Raw genomic sequence first — 21059 nt, 5'->3', positions numbered from 1 at the left:
GTTTTTCCACTTTTTTCCGGCAGGTCAAGAACTTCGGACCTGGTTCTGTTCAATGAGGACCAGGTGCGGCAAGCTGACCAGGGGGAAGAGTGGGCAGGGACACCAAATGTAAAGGAATATACGGATCGTGACAAGTGGATATTGAACCTCCTGCGCTTCCTGGATACGCACATCGTGCGGCAAAAGACCCGGGCCCTGGGCTGCCAGGTAAGCCTAATAAACACACACACACACACACACACACCTGGGTTACCTCGCCCTAAATGTCATGGCAGTTTGCGATGCAAAAATGCGTTTCACTAATGTCATTAGTAGTTGGCCAGGAAGTGTCCATGACAGCCGCATTTTTTATAATTCTAGGCTTTGTCAGAAATTAGAAGATGAAGGTTACTCAGGTTATCTTTTGGGAGATTCAGGGTACGCATGCAAGTCTTACTTGTTGACTCCGGCACTGGATCCCCAAACTGAACAAGAAAACATATATAATGCATCACATGTACGCACACGCACCACAACTGAAAGATGCTTTGGGGTGTGGAAACGACGATTTGCAGTACTAAGGCACTTGAGTACAACGTTAGAGACAAGTAAAAAAAATAATTATTGCTGCAGCGGTGCTGCATAATATTGCTGTGAACAGCGGAATGCCTGCTCTGGAAAATGTGCCAGAACCTGTAGAAGTAGTACAGGACTATGTTCTTCCAGAAGAAGCAACCGGCCGGGTAATGCGTAGGAGGATTATTGAGCAGTGGTTCTAACTTGTATATAATACTGAGGTGTGTGTGTGTGTGTGTAGTGCAGCTGACTTGCCTGATAGGTGAGCCTTCCATAACTCACTCTGCGAGGGGGGCACCTCTTTGGCCAACTGGTCAAGCAGTGGCTCTCCCGTCTCGCTGGTCCCTCGCCTCCAATTTGATTTATCTTATATATTTACCGTCCTCATTTCTCTTCCTGTTAAGTAATCCTTCATCCACTCGATAATCTTTCAGCACATTTCTCCCCATTGCTGTAGTTTCCAGATTAACCATATATATATATATATATATATATATATATATATATATATATATATATATATATATATATATATATATATATATATATATATATATATATATATATATATATATATATATAGATTGTGTGTGTGTGTTTGTGTGTGTTATTATGTGTAAATACTTGCTTACTGGAGGAATCTGACAAATAAATATTATTTTTGTATATGTTCCTCTTTAATTGCAAACCTAATACCATAATACAAAAATCTGTCGCCTATTCTTAATATTTTTCTTGTAAATAGCAGGCGGCATGTTTGACGCTGTCTGCTGCATCCTTGATGCTGTTTGCCATTATAACACTTTCCGCAGCCTGGCAAACTATCCGAATAGCTTTTAGTGACTCCTCTTTTAAGCCGTCACAGGTTTCACAAATTTTTGCATAGGCTGCCTGACGCCTTTTTGGAGGATGCTTGCGACGGGCGTAGCGGACAGCTGCTGCAGCTCCAGGTGTCTGCAAGCTCTCGGGCACGGAAGCGTTATCGGGCTCCTGAGTTACAGGCTCGTCACTTTCCCCAATGAATTCTGGAATGGAGATTGATATCAATACCTACATAACTTGGCAACCCCCCCACAAGACTAAGTACACCACTCTCTTAACCCCACAGCTCCTGACGGGAAGAGAAGGTCCTCAATGTATAGTGGATCAGCCACACCGCTATTGATGTGAACTTAACATGAAAGGGTGCAGAGTTTAGGTCAAAGCTGTGATAAGCAACAATCCAACTCAGGCAATACAAACAAAACAGTTATTTGACCATATTTGATGTGCATGCGGAAGTCAGATAAAGATCACTAATGTACAGTAATAATATTAACTATGATTCAGAAAAGCAGTAAAAGAAGGTTACACTTGAGACTGGACTGTGGTAACTATCATGATATTACTCTATTGATAAAATGCACGAGTCACATTGAATCATATGAAAAGTGGCAAGGGATATTAATTAATTATAATTCTAGTCCAACCAAATTGTCGAGTCCGTTTGGACATAGGCTCCCGCGGGTCCATTTCTCCCCTCTGCTCTGCCACACAGTCCCAACACCAATTTTTTCCTATCATATGCTACCTTTACCTTACATATGAGAGGAAGAGATAGGTGTTGGGACTGTGTGGCAGAGCCCAAACGGACTCGACAATTTGGCTGGACTATAAGTGCTTAAGTCATATTCCTTAGGAATAAACTAAACCACGATTCAGATAAAGATGTCATATTCCGAGGCGTCTTGTTGATGAGCATATTCCACAATACGTAGAATGGTTTTCACAAACGAAGGAACCTCTGGCTGCCATTACTCTGCTCTTCCATGAAGTGCCGATGGAGACGAGACCAAAAGATAAAATTTATAATCAGACGTAAATCTATCTAATTATATTAATGTGCTGAATTTCCAGAACCTTACAAGTTACATTTATATTAAAATCCACCATGTATTAAGGAAATTACTTCAAAGCAACGTGGTAGTACTATATATATAAATACTGGAACTTACCAACTTCAGAGGCATCCACGACCACAATGTTTGGATCCAGGGTGTCACACTGCTGGGTCGCAGGTTCCAGCTCCCGCGAGAGGGTTGACATGATCAGCTGGTCTTCTTTAGGTGGTGAAGGCATGGCTTTCCCTCCACCAGTTGCAAACATGTGCCGCACACGGTGGCTGTGGTTCTTCTTTGCCCTATGAAAAGAATAAGATGATATATATTACAAAAACGGTTACAAATCACAACCTCACCACAGTCACTCTCCACGCCCTCACCACAGTCACTCTCCACGCCCTCACCACCATCAGTCTCCACGCCCTCACCACCATCAGTCTCCACGCCCTCACCACCATCAGTCCACAGCCTCACCCTCCACACCCTCTCTCTATGCAATATGTATTTACCTCATATTCGAGTATTCCAGTGCTCATTTGAGTTGTTCCTCCGACTTGGGATCAGCTGGATAATTCTGATTGAAGGCTGCAGCTATCTCCTTCCACGCCTCGGCCTTATCTAGGGTGACCGCCATCCCGTGAGGCTTTTGCTGCAGGACAGGACTCTCTGAAACCAGCTCCAGCAGGAATTTCTTTGCCCTTGGCTGAGTGGTGCTCCTTGCCTGGTGTCGCCATGTCGGTGTTTCTCTTGTGGGCTGCAACTCCAGACTGATCTGCTGCTCTGGTAGGACCGTAGGAGGAATGTAAACACTGATCAGCTGATTGGTTGGCTGGTCACACGAGACGCTTCAGAGCTGCCAACCTGTGCGGAAAGTGGGGTTGGTGTCTGCTTGGCCTAGCACCACGTAGGGTCTCCTTTTCGGTGTTTAAAAAACGCGTTCGCGATGTTAGTAAGACAAGATGCGACGTGGGCTTTGCGGTTGCTATTTGCTAACACGAACGTTTAAAAAAGCGGGCCTTTGAGGTGAGGCTGAGAGGGAAGCCGAACCTGGAGACCCAAGTAGCGATGAAGGCGTGGGCGACGGCGTCCGTATTGATGTCAGCGATGGGGGCGGCCTCGGGCCAGCGTGTGAAACGATCCACGCAGGTGAGGATGTAGCGATGGCCTGCGGAGGGTGGCAGGGGACCGACAAGGTCTATGTGGACGTGGTCGAACCTCTCCTTGACGGGCGTGAAAGTGCCGGGTGGAGAGTGAGTGTCGCGTCACCTTGGAGGCTTGGCAGTCGGTGCAGGTTTTGGTCCACAATCTGAGGTCTTTGTTGATCCCATCCCAGATAAAGCGGGACGTCATCAGGAGCTGCGAGGCTCGAATGCCAGGGTGAGAGAGGTCGTAAAGCTGACGGAAGGCCTGGTAGCTGTGTCGCTGTGGCAGGTAGGGACGGACGGTGGCCGTGGAGACGTCAGCGTAGAGAGTGACCTTGGTGCCTGGGAGTGTGATTCTCTTCATTTGAAGCGCCGAGTTGTCCAGAAGTTTCTCCAGCTCTGCGTCGCCGGACTGATCGGCGGCTATGGCGGCGTAATCGAGTGAAAAGGACGTCACAGCAGGGAGAGGGCGTCAGCTGGAGCGGTGTCTGCACCTTTGATGTAGTGGATGTCGGTGGTGAACTGCGATGTGGCGAAGTTGACGTGGTGTATAAGAGTCTTTGTTCCTCAGGAAGGTTGTAGTGAGGGGCTTGTGGTCGGTGAACACGTGGAAACGACGGCCTTCAATGAAATAGAGGAAACTCTTGACAGCCTTGAAGATGGCGAGAAGTTCCCGGTCGTAAGCGCTGTACTTGGCTTCAGACTTGGTGAGCTTACGGGAGAAGAAGGCAATCGGCTTCCAGGCGTTGTCGACGAACTGTTGTAGGACAGCACCAGTCCCAGTGTCGGAGGCGTCTGTTACTATGGAGATCTCCGCGTCATGGGCAGGGAAGGACAGCATGACTGTGTCACTGCGGGCCTTCTTAGCAGCGAGAAAGTGTCCGGAGTCCAGGCGAGAGTGACAGCCTGGCCACGCTTGCAGGGCTTCACCATGGCGTAGAGGGGCTGGAGCATGAGAGAGCAGTGTGGGACGAAGCGGTTGTAGAAGTTAACCATACCCAGGAATTCCTTTAGTTGGCGCTGGGTGGACGGCTTCGGGAACTGCTGGATGGCTTCAGTCCTCGAGGTGAGTGGAGCGATACCCTCTGGAGTAACAGTGTGGCCAAGGAAGATGAGGGAAGTAACACCGAGCTCAGACGTGTCCACGTTGATATGTACTCCGTAGTCTTGCAAGCGGGTGAGGACTTGGTGAAGGTGTTGTTTGTGAGAGGCTTCATCCGGGCTAGCGATGAGTAGATCGTCTATGTAGGCGAAGCAGAAGGGTAAGTCGCGGAGAACTTCGTCGATGAACCGTTGAAAGGTCTGGGCCGCGGTCATGAGTCCAAACGGCATCCTGACGTACTCAAAGAGACCGAAGGGCGTGATGACGGCAGTCTTCGGTATGTCATCAGGATGGACTGGAATCTGGTGAAAGGCCTTGACGAGGTCCACACGTGAGAAGATGGTGGAACCAGCAAATTGGGACGAGAATTCCTGGATGTCTGTCCATCTCAGTGCGCGAGTTAAGGGCACGGTAGTCTCCACAGGGACGTATGTCGCCGTTCTTCTTGGGGACGACGTGGAGGGCTGATGGCCAGTTGCTGCTGCTGGGCCGTACAATACCTTGACGCAACAGAGACTCGAACTCGGCCTTGGCTTGACGGTAGCGTTCAGGAGCTAAGCGACGGGTCTTGGCGTGTACTGGAGGTCCTGTAGTCTCGATATGATGCGTAATGTGGTGTTTGACTGGCACGCTGTGTCAGCGTGGGGAAGGACTTGAGCAGGGCAGCGAACTGGTGGTCCTTGTGAACAATGGCGAGTTGCGAGCTGTCGCCTGGTGCTGGTTGTGCATTGGAGAAGGTGGAGGTGAGCGGGTCAACCAACCTCCGTCCTTGACGTCGACTAAGAGGTTGAAGTGCCTTAGGAAGTCTGCTCCGAGGATTGCCTGCGAGACGTTCCCGACGTAGAAGGTCCATTCGAAGCAACGTCGTAGGTAAAGGTCCACTTGCATGGTGCGTCGCGTGTAGACAGGTATTTTGGTACCGTTGGCGGCGTACAGGTGCAAGAGTGGAGGTAGAGTTCGCTGACTGGCGGTTGCTGGGATAATACTGACGTCAGCGCCGGCGCCAATCAGGACTTGATGTTGGAACAGCAGTCGTGGAGGTGGAGCAGCGATGAGGGCTGGTGACGAGCACTATGCTGCACTAATGCTCGCCCTTGGAGTTTGACGCCTTGTAAGTGCACGGGGTGGTACACCTCGTGGCCTTCTCGCCGAAGTTGTGGTGGTACCAACAGAGTCCTGGGCTCCTCGAACGGGACCGGCGCTGCCGTCGGTGAGGAGTGGGGGAGCGAGAGCGGTGGCGGTCTAGCCGGTCCTCAAGAGATGTGGTCGTCGCGAGCAGGGAGACTTGTTTGATGAGTTCGTCAAGTTGAGTGGTCACCAGGGAAGCGACGGAAGACACTGAAGAAGCTAGCGGTCCAGGTAGAGTCGCCATGAATTCGTCTGCTAACTTGGCGATGGCGTCAGGCTTCAGGTCGTCCTTTACGCTGAAGAGGCTGCGCTGGACAGCAGGGGGCAGACGTTGGTAAAACAGCTGTTTGAACAAGTCGGGGTCGAAAGACTGGTACTTGTCGCCGAGCAGCTGCTTCATGCGGCGTAGGAGGTCTGTCGGTTTCTCGTTATCCAGCTCTTCCTTGGAGAGAAGTTCACGGAGTCGGGTGGCGACAGAAGACTGAAGGCGTTGGAGTAGGGCAGTCTTCAGGTCTTCATAGGCATGGTCGAAGTTGGAGGCTGAGGCGATGACGTCGGAGACTTGTGGGAGGACGTCGGAGGGCAGGAGGCTAACAGCGTGAGTGAATGAGTAAGGCTTTAGTAATTTTGGAAGTCTTGAATCCGCACTCCAAAATCGCGAACCACATGGACGGGTCCTGTGAGCAGAAGGGCGGCGCTTTGAAGGACACCACCTCCGCAGCGGAAGAGTTGGCGTCGTCAGGCATGGTGAAGTTGAACGGTGTGGAGCAGGTTGGGGGGAAGGCCACGGCACCCCGAGGGAGCGTCGAACGACTGTGTATTTTAGGCGCTGGCGTAAGCCAGGGGCCACAGCAGGTCGTGAGAAGTGAGAGGCGCTTGGATGTGCCAGGGGCCACGAAAGTCAGTGAGCGTCGAACTGCGTACTATCGGCGCCGGCGCGTGCTAGGGACTTCAGTGGATCAGGGAGCGAACCACAGTGACGGGGCACAGAGGGTGCCTGGAGGAGGCGCAGAAGGCGCCTGGAGGAGGACACAGAGGGTGCCTGGGGGAGGGCGGGGGACAAACCCTGAAGGTGGCAACTAGGCCATAAGGGCGTAATGTTTCTCCTGACCTGGGGCTCAACCTCACGAACCCCGAGCGGGAGTGAGGTTTATTACCCCAGGAGAGGGCGGACGAATGGACAAGTTACCCTGCCCAGGTCTTCCACTCTGGGAGAGAGTGCCCTAAAAACGGTACCGGTTAAAAGCCACCTTGAACTATAGCAACACTGCAGGGTCAACAATTGTTAGCGGTAACGATTGTTCAAAGGCTAATTGGTTCACGGATATAGAAAGGCAATATCCGTCAGGGTTACTTTATTTACAAAAAACATACACGGGTCATTGTCATGGACAAGATACATAAAAGAGGTGGTTGAGTGTATATGCGTGTGTATGAATGTTGTTTAGTTTAAGTGACATCAAAATGTTGGAGTGTGTAGTCAACAATGTGTAGAAGGAATGTATTGCAGGACGAGGACAGACAGTAGAAGATAAACGAGTAACAAGACAGACAGACATTGAAGACGCACAAGACAGACAAGGAGCGCGATGGCCCGCAAGACACACGGCGAAGAGCAACGGAAATCGGAGTCTGTGCTGCGCACTCAATTTTCTTAGTCACTGGTAACTATTTCAGCGGGGACTCGCCCGCTACAAGGTAGAATAGTAGCTGGGGAGAGGAGCGGAAGTAAATATAAAAGAATTTGCAACTAAAGTAGATAAAAGCAGACTTAAATATATAATATGTACTTAAGTAATTGATAGCACACTACACATAAAATGCGTTGAGGAAAGATTTTAATAAGTACAATGTTAATTATGAAACCAAGCGAGAGTAAATGAATAAACTGTTATAATAAAGTGAAGGTAATCATGAAAGGATAACATACATAATGACGGAATATGAATACTGACAGAAACATAGCTTACCTAGATCATATTTTGCTGCCAGGCCACACGTCCTGCCGTGAGGTAGTTCCTGACATTCTTGCCTGTTTGTGTGCTATGGTTGCCAGGTGGAAGCGACGGCAGATCCGGCATGGGCGTATCTCATTCCCCAGATGTCACTTCATGGGTTACTGGGTTCTCTGTATCTGGTTCTTTGCGCACTTGATTAGGTCGTCTCACTCGTAACAGGTTATTCAACACACAGGCTGCAAGAATCACCGGTTCAATGTTCTTGGGTTGCAAGACAATTGGATTGAAGAACACACGGAACCTGTTAGCCAGTATTCCAAACGCACCACACGACGTGCTCTACTCAGCCTGTAGTTGTAGATCCTCTGTTCATTAGTCAGTCCTCGTTGTTGGTACGGCTTCTGCATCCATTCTCGTATGGGGAAGGCATCATCCCCAACAACAAAGTAGGGGACTGGGGCACCGTCAGCACCAGGCAAAGGTTCAGCATCTGGCAAGTTGACTGTTGGTTTCTAGCTTAGTCCTGAAATGGGAGTTGGAGAACACACCCGCATCTGAAGCTGATCCAATGGCACCAACATCAACACACAGGAACTTGTAGTCTGCATCCACAAGTGCCAAGAGGACAACAGGGTAATATTTTTTGTAGTTGAAGTAGTGCGACCCGGATAATTCGGGACACCTGATCCGTATGTGTTTGCCGTCCAGAGCCCCGAGTGTGTGTTCAAAGTCCCAGCGAGAAGAAAAGGCATCTGCGACCTCTTTCCATTGGGCAGTGCACGTCGGGAACTGCATCACCTCCTCTCCATACACTGCCACAATAGCTTCACAGGTTTCTGGCACAATATGGTGAATAGTGTTCACAGCAACGCGGGAGGCATACGAAAGGCTTTTGTAGGAATCACCTGTTGCTAAGAAACGAAGTGTGATCGCAATCCGTAGTCCTGGCTCAATGGGCGATCTCCAGAATGTTGTCTACTTCTCAATGTGTGGGCCAACACGTGCAACAATCTCACTGAACAGGTCTTCATCAATACTGATAAAGTTTTTGTACAGCTCTGGATCTTCCTCTGCCAGTTCTTTCATGAGAGTGTCTCGTCAGGTAGGGCTTCACCCAAATCCTTATTTTTTCGACTTCATTTCGTCAGCTGAATCATTTCCAGTATAGTTTTCTCTATGGCGAGACACTCCATGTTGTGCTTGTGCAGCATCAATATCCTCAGTTTGGCTAGGTCGCTCTCTTCCATGTTGTTGCGTTCACGAAGAACACTTGTGGACTGGTGCCAGTTCCAGGCAACGCCCCCTTTTTATACATCGGCAGAAATACCAAGATGCTACAACGGTTTGGCGCCGATGTCCGTGAAATACCGGGAAGGCACCTATAGGCAACTCCGTAACTTCATCGTGATCGTCGTGGGTGGGTCGCGGGTTACCGGCTGTAACCGTGGTGATACACTCATTTTCCGTGGCCGCCGTATGTGGGTCGAGAGGGCTCCGGGGTGGGATCGGGAACGGTCCGGGAACGTAGTTCTCGTTCCGGCGTACTATCTTTGTACACCGTTGTACAACCGCCACAGGGGTAATCCAGCGGTCAGATCGGGATCCGGGAGGCCATCGTGGAAAAGCCATGTTTACTTCTGCACAGGCAGCTTGGTGTTCGCATAAGGAGCCGTTTTGCCCTTTATAACAGTCGCAGAAGCTATGCAGCCTCTAAATCGACAGTATTCTGCAGGGATGCAGTAGAGTGGCTCGCGATTGTGCAGGCCGTTGTCTAGGGGAGCTACAGCTTCTTGAGCAACATTTCCCAACCTGGGGGAAATTTCCCCCTGGGGGAAATTTTATGATTCCAGGAGGATATTTAACCTGAAGGAAATATAAATTACTAACAATTAGTCGACGGAAACGGGGTGTCAGAACTATTGATTTACTGATTCGTGTTGTTTATTAAATAGTGTTTGGCTACTATTTATTTATTATATATTATGTAATTTGTGTTATTAAGCAAGTAAATTTCGCGTTTTGGCTACTTATTTCCTCGTCCACATGAAGGGGGAAAATCTGGGTGGTTGAAGTTGATGAAGGGGAAAACAACAGAAAAAAGGTTGGGAACCACTGCTCTGAGGCAGTGTTCCCATACGTACGTTTTTTGCTCTCCTTCTCCCCAAAGTCTATATATATACTAAGTCAAGTCGCTTCGTCTTCAAAACTGCGACCAGCACGCGCAGGGGGCGGTTTGGGGCGGAGCAGCGGGATGACGTCACTTGAAGCCAGTTCACGGGTGACTAAAGTTGCGGCCGTTTGTGCACTATGGATGTGCATTCTCGCCTTCTTTCACCGCGCATTCAGGCAAGCCACTGACGAAAAAATATGCCTTGTTTTATTGTGCTATGCGCTATGCTAGAGCAACGTCTGTAATGCTCTTCGTCATATAGCCATCAAATATTTCAGCCGTAAAGGTTATGAGATGAAAAGTTTGTATGCGTTGCATCTGAAAAAGAAAAATAATGCCATAAACGAGCACACACGCACGCACTCACACACTAAATAGGAAAATATGATGACGATAAAGCTACGATAAAAATAGGAAAATAAAATAAGGATGAAAATTCGGGAATACTATGAAAATATACTGAAAATAAAACAATATAAAAACTAGGAAAATATATAATAGGTGAAAATTCGGAGAAAGCTAGGAAAATAAACTGAAGATGAAGATACAGATAAACTAGGAAAATGAAGATGAGGCTATGGATAAACTAGGAAAATTAGATGAAAGTGAAAATTCGGTAAACCTAGGAATATACTGAAAATGAAGACACCCAAAACTATAGGAAAGTAAACTAAAGATGAAAATTCGTGAAAGCTAGGAAAATAAACTGAAAATGAAGCTACGGATAAACTAGGAAAAAAACTGATGAAAATTCTGAAAAAAATGGGAAAATAAACTGAAAATGATGACACCCAATATTATAGGAAAATAAACTAAAAGTGAAAATTCTGAAAACTAGGAAAATGAAAATGAGGCTATGGATGAAAAACTAGGAAAATGAAATGAAGATGATGCCACTATGGATAAACTGAAGAAATAAACTGAAGATGAAAATTCTGAAAACTAGGAAGAGAAAGTGAAAATGAAGTTACTATGGATAAAATAGGAAAATAAGGTGAAGGTGAAAATTCGGCAAACCTAGGAAAATAAACTGAAAATGAAGAGACCCAAAACTAGGAAAGTAAGCTAAAGATGAAAATTCGGAAAAAAAAGGAAAATAAATTGAAAATTCTGAAAACTAGGAAAAGAAAATGAAGATGAGGCTATGGATAAAATAGGAAATTAAGGTGAAGGTGAAAATTCTGAAAAACTAGGAAAAATAATCTAAAAATGAAGACAACCAAAATAAGAAAAATAAACCGATAAGGGAAAAAAGGAAGCTGGGAAAATAAAATATACCAAAAAACAAACTTAGGAAAAAGAACGCAGCCAAAAAAAAAAAAAAAAAAAGAAAGAAAGGAACGGAAAACACTGACTCTAAAATGTTACTTCAGTGGCACAGTGAACATAGCGAGTCACTTATATCGCTACCCAAGGAACTATTTTGTGAAGTAAGAATCGTACAGTTAGGGAAGAGTAATCAGTGCTCTCTCTCAGTTGCTTTAGAGAAAACGAAGCTTCAGGGAAGACTTTAACCCGTAAGCTGCGGGACTGAGATTCTGAGTGCGTCGCCTAGTGCGGCTATATCAGCGAGAGATTGACCTTCAATAAATGATATCTAAGTTACATAAACGTGTCATAAATATTACAATACACATATCTGTAGCTCGAAATGTGTTGTATCCTGCATATTTCTTAGAGTTTTCTATCACAAAAATGTTTTTCTGGCAGTATCTGAAGCCGCGGCGGGGAGCGGGGTGGTGGGCGGGAGGTAGGGGGAGGCGACAGGGGGGATACACACAGCCGACTCGTTGCCATGGCGACGACCACGGGACAGTGTTGTCAACGCTGTAAGTACATCGAACTAATACAAAGAGATATAATGTCTCATAGGATGGCTAGGATACGTTTACAAAAAAGAGAGAGATTGTGAGGGGAACACCAGGCTGGGAAATGAGAGGAAGAAGAGGAAGATGTAGGCCAAATGAAACGTGGGTGCGTACAATGAAGCGAGAGGTTGGTGTGGAATGTTGGAGTGATTTAGAAGAACTAGCACAAGATAGATGGTGGTGGCGTGAATTCAGCGAAGCCCTATGCATCCCCCTGGGTGCTGCAGGAATATATATATATATATATATATATATATATATATATATATATATATATATATATATATATATATATATATATATATATATATATATATATATATATATAATGTTTCTGTGAAAGTAATAGCTCTTTCCATTATTCAGAAACTAGTATTTTCATTATATATATATATATATATATATATATATATATATATATATATATATATATATATATATATATATATATATATATATATATTTACAAAATGTTTCCGTATAAGTAATAATTCTTTCCATTATTCAGAAACGAATATTTCCTATTACAAATAAAGTAAATGCCATCGAAATACATGGAATAAACTACAGAAAAAAAAAATCAGGTGAGTACTAAGTACTGGATAAACAGGCCAACTAATAATGGCGATGTAATGGTTATGCGTAACCTTGCTCTAGATCCGACATGGTTATAAACATATAGCCTCCTATTATTTACAAGCTCTCTCTCTCTCTCTTCTCTTGTTGAAAAATATATAAGTAAAACGAAAATATTTTCATTTGCATGGTTCAAAATAAATAAAAGTAAAGAAAATTCTAGATCCGTATAAGCCACAATAATATACATACTGCGTACATATATATTATAAACATAGCCTCCTATTATTTATGTGTGTTATTTTCCTCTCTCTCTCCTCTCTCTCTCTCTCTCTCGGTTGAAAATAAATAAGTAAAACAAAAATATTCTCTTTGCTTGGTTCAGAATAAATAAAATAATGAATATTCTAGTTCCGTATAGGCAACATCAGTACATATATTATCTACATATCTCCTACATGTTTTCAGTAGTTTTTCATTGTGTGCCATGCTGCAAAACATTCTGTTGGACACAGTGGCACATCACATTATCTGCACAATGTCGTGACCCTTGTGCGTTTCTTGTCACCCCTTGATGTGTTGGCACAGACATGACAGTTGAGTTGTTTTTTCTTGTTAGTCCTTTCATTCAGATCTGTGTATCGGAGATGGTGGCGAGTGATGTAAGCAGATGCAAGCAAACGATCTGGCCTGTCAGGAGCACGGTGCCCACGGTGACCCTGTCGACTGTTGGTGACAGTGCCGAACTCCTCAAGTAACTGATATGCAACATTGCAGACAAATTCTCTGAATTTTAGTTTTCTGACAGTGGAGTCTGTGGTTCTTACCAGCCAAATGTTATATGCATTGAGCATAGTGACATCTACCATGTGGAGAAAGAACTTATGGTACCACTTGAATGATTTTCTCAAACACTCTACTCCTTGAATGATTTTCTCAAACACTCTACTCCACTGAGCTGACTGTCACACTTATCGATGAGTCGCATATTCTCAGTGTAGTCCACCACAATGTCTGGTTTCAAGATCGTCTTCTTTGTTTTGTAGTGGACTTTGTTTGTGGCCACAATTTCCCCTTTATGTACAGTAGAAAGCAGATGGACTGGTTTCCTGTCTGTCCACTTCATGGCTACGATTTTTCCCGACTTCTCTTTCTGATAACACTTTGGTTTGGACTTTGTTTTCTTTTTTCTGATTACCTTCTTTGTTTGCATCGTCTTCATCATCACTCTCACTTGCATTTTCGTAATGTGAGACTGGGCCATCAAACTTTGGCATCAACTTTCTATTTACTTTTGCAGTACCACATGCTCCAGTAGCATGTTCATGTAGGAACTGCAATAGTGCTGGGCTCGTATACCAGTTATCTGTATACAATATGTGTCCTTTTCCTAGGTAGGGTGCCATCATTTTCTTTACTATTACCCCTGACTTGCCCAAAGGATCATTTCTACTAACATTAGGAATATCAACAACATTTGTCCCTGTGTACATTATCATATCAAGAATTATACCCGTTTCACAGTCGCATAGTACAAAAACTTTCATGCCAAAACGATGACGTTTTGAGGGAATGTACTGTTTGAAAGCCAGCCTACCTTTGAATAATATGAGACTCTCATCAATGACTACTTTTTGAAAGGGGTAGAAAAATTTACTGAAAGATCCCAGAATCATTTTGAATAAGTTTCTAATTTTCCAAATCATATCTTCTTTGTCTGGGTGGTTGTTGTCAGCGAAATGCAGGAATCTAGTTAGCAAGTGAAATCTGTCCCGAGACATAAACTTAGGAAATATAGGTGTTGGGATTAGTGGATCATTCTTCCAGTAGTCTGCAATATTATGTTTGCTTATGAGAGGCATTAGCAACATCAGAGCAAGGAAAACATATAACTCTTGTGGAGTTGTATCTATCCATTTGTGCACCCTGGAATGATCTTTGAAAGAAAACATGTTGGTGACATATTGATAGTACTTATTTGCCTCAGTAACAATGAGGTCAATAGTGGCATCATTGAAGAATGCACGAAAATAATCACATTCTCGTGCATTGTCGTCACAAGGCCACTCATCAGTCACCCCAGAGAAAGTGCTACTAAAAGGATGACGGTGAGGGACAAAATCACTGCCATCTGACCACACGAATGAGTGAGCCGTGTCTTGCTGAGATGTATCTCCACCCTGCTCGATATTATCATTCGCCTCACTGTTATCGGGTGCAATTGTGGTCTCCATTTCATCCTCACTTCCGTCAGGGCTTCCCACTCCACCACTGGCAGAGTCTCTTTCCCAGTCATCATCATCATCATCACATTCACTGCTGCCTTCCTCCTCATCAAATAACATGGGAAGAAATTTGCTAGGTGATAGTTTTTGTGTGTTTTTGTGTGGCTTAGCAGTGATGCTGCAGGCTTGACCAGATGTACTCGGATTGGCCAAAGCCCGGGAACAGCTAGCCTTGGGCTGAGCGCTGGAGCTTTTTTGCGCCTTGGTGATGATCGGTGGGGACTTAGAAGTACTTGAGGTACTATTCCCAACCTTCTCTTTCTTCTCATCCCCATTTTCTTCCGTAAGGAAAAGAAGTTTCCTTTTACTAGCAGGCCGTGGTGAGGTGCGTGCGGCATCCATGGCTGGCGGCATGCGAGTGAGGGAGCGCGTCTGGCCACGCGCCGCTCCCACCCCTGACTCCGTCTGACAGCGTTACCAACGTCTTGAAAAGTAGCACTTGTTCACATAATCTTCTTCGCTTATTCTCTTCTAATAATGTTCTTTTATATGAAAACAACTTTTCAACTACTAAATTATAGCTTCCTCCTACCATAGATAAGACTCATATTCTAAAATTTATGAGAAGAGTGTAATCTCGACAATATGAAAGTAAATGATAGAGGCTCCATTGTTTCTCTTTATAAATATGAAAACAATTACCAAATATATATTAGAGTTATATAAATTATTAAATCAAAGGTTATTTGAATACATAAAAATAATTTCAAAGTAATACAAATCACAGAAACTTTTTGGCGCCTGTTTGAAAAGCCCGCTTCCAGAAGGCTTACAGCAGCTTACCGCTCAGCCGCCCAGAAGGCGTACAGCAGTTTGCGGGTTAAGCAGCATTGTAGGGCCAGAAATACTCCACAGCCGATATTATGTGGCAAGTTCGAATGTCGTAATCTGTCCCTAGCGTCAGATATTATCCATTTGTTAACTAGCATCTATTATTTTAGTAAGTTCAGTTGCCATACGCCCACTTATACATGCATTTTATACCATTTACTCGCTATCTATCTCCAGAACACACACACACACACTTTTGTAAATATATAAAATTGTAAGTTTTTTTTTTTTTCTTGACAGTTACAGTGTATAAGATTATGTCGATGCTCTTGCTCTCGCTCCCTTTTTTTTCTTTTTAATTAGTCGTTAGGTAGGGAAGTCTAAGTACCGTTCATTTTTGGTTCCCAGCGACTATTAAGCGGTAGTTAGTTGCCCCTCATTATCACTCCCCAGTACCAGATGATTTGTTTAACTAGCACCCATGCCTCCAACAAATCCAATTCTCATACGTCCACGTCATACATATATCTCCCTTACCCATCCATCTCCAGAGCTATTTCCTTTCAGGCATATGTCCAATCACCGTTTCGACCGAGGCATCTCTCGTTGTCCGTAGCTCCGAGCCTCAATTTTCCCCTGCCTGCTCTTTGGTTAACTATCCATCCCTAGTCCTGACCTCCCATTGATTATTAAGTGAAACATACCCCCGCCCCCTTCTAGTTTATTAAACCAACACGAGTCTTGCCCTCACTGCTTTGCACGCTTGCGTCACTTTCTCTCTCTCTCTCTCTCTCTCTCTCTCTCTCTCTCTCTCTCTCTCACACACACACACACACACACACACACACACAGATACACGCGTGTGGAATATGTATCTCATGTGTGTGGGGGCTCCATACACCCCATTCTCGGAAAAAAGTGGAGTCAAATTCTCTTCGTCTCCTTAGTTCACTTCTTTACTAGCAGTCATCCACCTCCGCAATGTTGTGTCTCTTTTATCGATATTTTCATGCTGACTGCTCCTTTGAACAGGCAGCTACATACCCCCTCCCTCCCTTACCCGGTGCACACGACTATCGACTCTAGATCATCCCTATTCTGTCCAAACCCCGCCTGCTAGAGTTAATCAGCATCTTCGTATTTTAGTCCGTCCGCTGGTAAACTCTGAAACAGCCCGCCTTCGGATGTATATCTTCTTCCTACGACTTGAAATCTTTCAAGAGGAGAGCATCAAGACACCTCTACACTCCTCTCCTCTCCTCTGGCCTCTTGTTCATTTTTCTCTTTTTGGAGCAACTTCTTGAGGGCTTTTTTTTACTGATGTTTTTGTTTTTGCCACTGAGCTGCCTCCTTTGCTGTATAAACACACACACACACACACACACACACACACACACACACACACACACATCACTTTTAAAAGAAGCAAAGAAGAAGTATCACCAAGACCAACTATTAGCTAGCCAAGGCAACCCTGAGTCTCACTGGAAGTCAATAAATAACTTATTAGGTAGATCTACAGATGGTAAAAACAGTGAAATTGAGCTACGATCAATTTGTTATAACATTCCAGATAAATTTAATGAACATTTTTTGAAAGCAAGTCAGCAAGCAGCAGAAACTGTAGGTAATGAATTTTTAAATTATTTACACAACTCTCCCAGTTTTTCTATGTATTTATTTCCTGCCACAAACTTAGAAATTGAAAAATATATTACGGCATTTAAAACTTCTTCCTCCGGATTTGATGATATTTCCCCAATTGTTTTGAAACGCACAGCTAATAATATATCCATTCCATTAACACACATAGTGAATCTGATGTTAAAAACTGGAATATTTCCGGATGCACTTAAAAAAGCCAAAGTTGTACCACTACTTAAATCAGGCAGTAGATCCGATATTAAAAACTATAGACCTATTTCAATACTTCCAGCATTTAGCAAGGTTTTTGAAAAGGTTATTACTTCCCGTCTTGTAAATTTTTTTGAAAACAATAATCTACTCACAGACTACCAGCATGCGTTTAGGGCAGGTCGTTCCACAGAAACAGCTATTCTACAGTTCATATCTAATGTATATCAGTATTTAGAAAAGAAACATTATTTAATTGGAATATTTTTAGATTTATCTAAGGCATTCGATACACTGAATCACAAAATTTTATTGAGTAAGCTAAGTCACTATGGCGTTAGAGGTAGTCCCTTAAAACTATTTGAAAGTTATTTAACCAATAGGTCACAAGCTGTATATTGCAACGCCACGTATTCTTCTTTTAGGGCAATCAACAAGGGTGTACCGCAGGGGTCAATATTAGGACCGATACTCTTTCTCATCTATATAAACGACATTGTTAATGTAAGTTCTAAATTCAAATATACGATTTATGCTGACGATACAAATCTTTTATTAGATAATGTAAACATTAACGATCTTCATATAAATTTAGTTACAGAACTAGAAAAAAATAATTATTGGACTAAAATTAATGAATTGAGTCTGAATATTGGAAAAACTAATTTCATATTTTTTCAAAATCGTTCATTACAATATAACATTCCTCCTATAACCATAGAGGGAAACACATTAGACAGAGTAAATTTCACACAATTTTTGGGTGTTTACATAGATGAGAATATGAATTGGAAACAACATATTTCATTTGTCACAAATGAATTAGCAAGGATGTGCGGTATTTTATACAGAGTCCGCAATAATCTCACACCTGAATCCCTCACTAGTATTTATTACACACTTTGTTATCCCCATCTCACCTATTGTGTATCAGTCTAGGCCTGTACTTGGCAGTCCTTTATTAAGAAAATATCAGTAGCTCAAAATAAAAAATTTAGGTGTATATTCTATATGAGTAGGTTTGAGTCAACACGAAATATAATTAATACACAATTTTCTTAGTTTTCCAAATATTCATAAATATTTTTTTATTGTTAAGCATTTACAAGTGCCTTACACAGTATTGTGGAGGTCAGCCTTTCAGACTGGTACACACATCATACAACATTCGAGGTAATTATATCAATCTCATATGTCCACAGTTCAGAACTTCTCTCTTTAAGCACAGTATATTATACTCAGGTCCCCAAATGTGGAATTCATTGCCTCTACATATTAAGACTCTTCTCAGTCATATAAATTTATCCATTTTTTAAAAATCTGTGAAAACTTATTTATATAATTGTCAAAGTAGTAATCAAATGTAGTGTGTGGTCTGAACTGAACTTCAACCGCTTTTTATGTGCTATCAATTACTTACGTACATATTGTATATTTGTCTGCTTTTATCAACTAGTTGTAAATTCTTATATATTTACTTCAGTTCCTCTCCCCAGCAACTACTCTACCTAACCTACTAGTCATGTAGTATACCTCTACTTATAACCTACTGAAAAGGAACATGCACCAAAAATAAACAAGCTTCAGGCAACAATCTTTATTTTTCATCTCTATATTTTCATGGGTTCATGTGGGGCAAGAAATTCCCCTGTTCAGGCGCTGGAGAGCTGGTCAAAACGTTCTCCAGGAGTGTAGAGCTGACTGATGAGTTCAAGTCGTGGTTCGGAGTACCCGGAGCGGCAACGGGGAAGACCTGGTTGGGAGGGTCCATGCGAGCCTGTTGCGGCATATAATGGGTGAGGCTCCTGCCACCCCTGCCACCTCGGCCGGGCCAGACTGCGGCCAAGACAGGCTTAGGCCGACCACCAGCCCCCTGAAGATAGCCTATCAGCGCTACAGGTGAAGATGTAAAAAATATATATATATATATATATATATATATATATATATATATATATATATATATATATATATATATATATATATATATATAATAATAATAATAATAATCATAAAATAGGTGAGTAAACCTAAGGGGGACTGGATACTAACCTTAATCAATTCCTGGAGCTCCATGAACAGCTCAACTCCATCTACTACAAATTTGATCGGTTCCCCGGCATGGGTGGTAAACAGCAGCATGTTTTGGGGGCGCTTGAAGACGAACGTTGGATCATATTCCAAACTCATGGCGAGGCTGCCACAGGATTCAACCGGAAAAAAGACGGAAAACTTGTCGGGAAAAGGACATATCGGACCCCTAGAAAAATAGTCCATGTTATAATGTATACCTGAACACATGTACAGAGGAAGAAGAGAAAAAAACGGAGGTACAACAAAAGGATGAAAAAAGAAAGAAAACCAGAAATAAGTAAAAAAAAAAATGGAGAAGAGAAAGAAAGGGAGGAACAAGAAAAGGATGAAGAAGAATGAAAAGGGATAAAAAAGAAAAAAACAGAAATAAGGTAAAAAAATATAAAAAAATGAGGAGAAAGAAACGGAAGGAGAAGAAAAGGATGGAGAAGAATTAAAAGAAAAAAAGAAAACCAGAAATAAGGTAAAAAAAAAAGAAAAAATTTGATGAAGAAATGTTATAATTGCATACGGAGGTCGAGGGGGTCACACGCACACCCATTTCCTCCTACCCACTGCTTTGATCTGCGTATTCCTTCATGGGTAACTTCCTCATACCCGTCCTTATCCAACCACATGCCCTGATACCTATGCACCCCATGCCCTGATACCCATTCACCCCCATGCCCAGATACCTTGCACTCTCAGCTACCCATGAACAAGCTACTCAGTGTAGGGATGAAAATATCTCAGTCGCTTGTTGTTTCTTTTTATATGTTAATACTTCAAAATTGCTTTATAAAGTTTACTATTTAGAATCCGTGCTCTCTCTGGCTTCAGTTTTCTCAAGAGCTGAGGACCTCCATCTGTTTTTCTTCCTGCCTAGGACTTGAACTCTTTCAAGAGAAGAGTATTACGTTATCTCTCCCGAAATTGACCTCTTTTCTGTCCTCTCATTCTTTTATTATTTTGTTAGAGCAGCACATAGCCGAATTTTTTTCCCTTGAGCTGCCACCCTTTCTGTAGATAAAACTTATTGATACAATACATAAATTTGTGGCCTCTCAAACTTCTATCGATATTTTCATGCTGACTGCTCTTCTGAACTTGCTAACTGCATGCCTCCCCCCCTCCTGCGGCCTCGCCACACGACTTTCTACTCAAGCTCATCCCTATACTGTCCAAATCCCTTACGCAAGAGTTAACCAGTATCTTCACTCTTTCATCCCTCACGCTGGTAAACTCTGGAACAATCTTCCTTCATCTGTATTTCCTCCTGCCTACGACTTGAACTCTTATCAAGAGGAGGGTATCTGGACATCTCTCCTCCCAAAATTGACCTATCTTTCGGCCACTCCTCTAAACTCTTTTTAGGAGCAGTAAGTAGCGGGCTTCTTTTTTTAACATGTTACCTTTGTTATGCCCTTGAACTGACTCCTCTGCTGTAATAAAAAAAAAAATAAGATTGAATCGATGTCGAGTTTGACAACTGCGATGAAAGACTCTACTTATATTAGATGAACTAAGACATTCATGGCAGGAGTGTTCCTTCCAGTCCACGTGCTCGTCAAATTCTGCATTTTGTCGACTGGGCAGTGTGAATAATTTCATTGCCTATTTCCACATGTGCCGCGGTGTGCTGAAAAATTATTCTGGAAAAAAAAAATATGCGTTCTCTCTACATTGAATTTTAACAT

The sequence above is a fragment of the Eriocheir sinensis genome, unplaced genomic scaffold (genome assembly GCF_024679095.1).
Source record: "Eriocheir sinensis breed Jianghai 21 unplaced genomic scaffold, ASM2467909v1 Scaffold537, whole genome shotgun sequence".
Taxonomy (NCBI): Eukaryota; Metazoa; Arthropoda; class Malacostraca; order Decapoda; family Varunidae; genus Eriocheir; species Eriocheir sinensis.
This window is presented reverse-complemented; position numbering follows the sequence as displayed.